Source organism: Marmota marmota, unplaced genomic scaffold (genome assembly GCF_001458135.2).
Source record: "Marmota marmota marmota unplaced genomic scaffold, marMar, whole genome shotgun sequence".
In the NCBI taxonomy this organism is placed as follows: Eukaryota; Metazoa; Chordata; class Mammalia; order Rodentia; family Sciuridae; genus Marmota; species Marmota marmota.
The window spans coordinates 355407-359387 of record NW_026000000.1 but is presented as its reverse complement, the minus strand read 5'-3'; positions in this window follow the sequence as shown (position 1 = coordinate 359387).

Genomic DNA, 3981 nt, shown 5'->3' with positions numbered 1-3981 from the left:
TAAGAGACAGTCGTAAAGGAGAAAAACTTTGATGTTGTAACCGCACACACACGAGTGAGAAGAAACCAAAACAAGTTGCAGATGCGGATGCTCGGAGGACGCTTTCACCAGTTTTGAGAAACCCCCCCCCGGCCCCAAACACACACACCAAAATCTAGAAGATGCTCCCTGCTCCTAGAGCGATCTCCGGGCACACCTCGCAATCTTTCATCTTCAAGTCCATCTGAAAAGCACGGGGCATGGGGAGTCCTGTTGGTTCACGCCTGAGGTGCTTGTACCAAATGCGCCTCTTGCTGGAGTGGCTGGCAGGGACTTGGTGCAAAGAGGACAGAGATAAACGCAGCTCCGGGAAGAGAGCGGGGAGTCAGAGCTGTCGCCTGACGCGTCTCCCTTCGGGCAAAGTGACTGCTACAAAGTCTGTTCTCTCCTGCGCAGGGAGATACACATTTAAAGGCCTGAATGGACGTCAGCACCAGTCGTGCTGGCGAGTTGAGCGCCAGGTCTCCCCGCCCCACCGGTTGTAGCGCACATAGGGCTATCTGCTGTTCGTGCTGTTGAGAGTGTCTGACTTCGGAGAGAAAAAAAGAAGCGCTGGTGGCGCTGTGTAATGCCGAACACCAAAGCCCATCATCCGAAGCGGTATACTGGTGGCATTTCTGCCTTGGGTGCGCTTGCCGAATTGAACAGAGCCAGAGCTGCGTGGAGAAGGTCTGGCCACTCTGCGCGCGCGCACCCAGTATTGGGTCACCAAGACAAGACGCTCAACACCTGGTTTTCACGGAAATCACTTTCCCTTTTCGTTCTTGTTTGAGTCATCAGCCTGATTCATTTAGCAAAGTTAGGTGAAATCCACTGAGACACAGACTTTCCAATCTTAATATTTTCAATGACGATAATAATCTTCCCTTACCCCCACTGCCCATTTCCAAATTCAGAGTCACAATAAGTGAAAGTATTCATGTGTTCAGATGGCCCTTATCTTTTATTTCCCTAAGGTAATTTTCATATTCAGAAACCTAGTAGTAATTTAAATGCCTTTGCACAGGGAAGTAATATCTCTTAACGTAATACTCCAAGGGTTGTTTTCTAAGGTTTTGTAACAATTTTCAAGTTGGCGGTGAGAAATTAAACTCTCAAACTCAGAAATAAAATGAAAAGAAGATTTTAGATTTTTTTCCCCTGTAAGAAATGACCAATTCTATTTCCAACCAATTGCACATTTTTGCTAGCCCAATGATATATCAGCTGTGTTTTTACAGCTACAAAATCAGATGAAACAGCTGGATAGGTAATTCAGAAAGCAGAATTCCCATTTCCGCGGTACTTTCCTACACATTCCCTTCAGGAAAAAGAAACTACCACCTGAGCCACGTAATAGGATCCATAGCTCTGTGCTGCCCAATTTGAGACTGGTAGAAAGTAGTGAAGAAGCCATGACGGAACGCAGCATCTCAAGACAAAAGGAATCTGTGAGTGCCAACCGCAGGCAGGTACAATTAAGGCCCCCCCACCCCCACCCCAGCGCCCTGTACCTCCAACCTGACTATAGTCACCTTGAGCGCCCTCATTGAAGATTTTTAAACGTGACTTAAAGGCAAATTCCATCAGATAGCAGGCTCCATATTTATCCCATCTGGTACTAACATCCAGCGACCCTCCCTCTAGTGGTCGCCCACGGGAAATTATTCTTAACTCTGTGCGCAAGGATGTGTGCGCACTTACTTTTGTGGGTTAGCAAAGGTTGATTATTGAGAACCTTCAAATACTGGTCGACTCCTTAAGTAATCTTTTCAGGATACTCACCTGGGAGTCATTTTATGCGTTACTTCTAGAGTTTCCACTTTTACTGACCCTCAGCTAGAGGGAAGATCTGATCAAACTTTGTGGAGAGGCATTGCTGTAAAGGCGTTGGAAACTTTAGAAACTGACAACCGTGACAGTATTATTACTCTTTGTAGCGACTACACCCCAAAAGACGCTGGCAGTGGGGAAGGGAGCAGAACATTGAAAGGCTTTAAAAATGCATTAATAATATAAGTCAACTTTAATTTTTCATTACATAAACAAGTTTCTACTGAAACTCTATCGGGGGGCAATGTTAATTTGTTTTGTTGACAACTACACTCCCAAACCCACTAGGAGGTTTCCTATCATGCAAATCCAGCACTCCTTCTAAATGCTTTTGGATTGTCAGAGCAGTGAAGATCAATGCCTGCTGGATTTCATTGGATCCCCTACAGCACTCACCCTACTCCCAATCTCCGAGATGGGAGATGGAGGCTTTTCTGATGGCCAGTGACTTCAGAGAACTTTGCTCTTGACAGTAACAAGCGAAGGTTGTTAAGAGAATCTCACGATTTTATTCTTTTTTTTTTTTTTAATATTTATTTATTTCTTAGTTTTCGGCGGACACAACATCTTTTGTTTGTGTGTGGTGCTGAGGATCGAACCCGGGCCGCACGCATGCCAGGCGAGTGCGCTACCAATTTAGCCACATCCCCAGCCCACGATTTTATTCTTGAAAGAGTCTGGGTGCTGAGCCAGAGTGTGTTGGAAGCCTGGGTGGGAACCCGGACGCGCCTACTCTAGCGCTACGCAAGCAATAGCTGAAGGCATTCTGCTAGAATCCCTTTTCTGCCCGGAACCTATTACGTGACCTACACCCAGGAGGCTGGTCTGTAGTTGATTATGGGGAGGCTTTGGGAGGAAGGTGGCACCCCCACCCCTTGGGGACTCGTTCCTCTCGCTGGATCTACTGCCTGACCGAGCGGCGCCTTTTGCACCGAGGGTGGAGAAGGGCCCTCTTGGCGTGGAAAAACCTCCCTGCCGGGTTAGGTTGGCACCGCGCTCGCCCGCAAGCCAAGCCTCCAGGGAAGGAAACCAGAGTCGGTTTTGAGCTGTTGACCTGCTTTCCCAAAGTAGGAACAATGCTCTAAAAGGCTCTTGGGTGGTTTTCCACCAGGAAATGTAGCCCCCTCACTTTTACCCGCAGGGTGGCTCTGATCCAAAACCATGAAAGAAGGGACTCGCCCTTTGCTGCGTTTCCCACCAGCCTGGTGCCGGCACTAGCTGGAAGCTGCCGGACAGGGAAGCCCAGGCGCCTCCAGCCTCTGCGCACCGTTTGCACCCGACAATCTTCTTCGCCTAAACCTGGACAGAGAAGCTCCGTCCTAAAGCGCAAATGCCCTGAATCTGGAAGCAAATGTTTCGGTTGGGTCTTCTGTGGTTTGCAGAGTTAAATCGTGCTGGTCGAACACGGATTTTCTATCCTATTGCAAGCCGGGCACACTGGGCGGGAGGGGCAGCCAAACACGGGCAGAGGGCGCCTCCTTATGCTCCTGGGCGCTCCGGGAACTGCAGCTAGAGCCCCCAGGATTGTCCAGCATGTTGCCTTTTGCAACCAGAGCTACAAACTTTAGAGGGGAGCGCTTAGAGAAGGAGGAGTTGGGTCCATAGGCAGTCACTATTTACTTCCTAGAAGGCGGACTCTCTCGGTTTTTCAAGAAGCTCCGCTTGTATGTACTAATCTGACCTAGATTCACCTTACCTTGCCCTGGGTAACAGACCAGTAATAGAGGGTGGCACAGCAGGGCAGGCGCTAGCTAGCATGACATTAGTAGTATGGACAATGACAACCCAGTGCTCAAAGGCTAGTGTTTTCAGAAGCGTGAGAAAACAAACTTCCCCTTGAATATGTCTGGAAGGATCAACTTAACTGCTTGTGATCAATCAAAGCAAAGCTGTCTGCCTAACCTTAAGCATGACCTTTTTCCGTTCCTTGACAAGTCAATTAAGATTTGTGATACAGGACAGACTAACAATTGTTTTGCTTCTGCAAGATAATTGATATATTTTACTTTTTTTTTTTGCCCTAAGATAAGTAAAAATATTTTAATGTGATACATTTAATAAGAAAGTGTGATACATATAAGAAAGTTACCTATGACTATTAATTGTTTAATTTCCATGATAGTTTGTAAT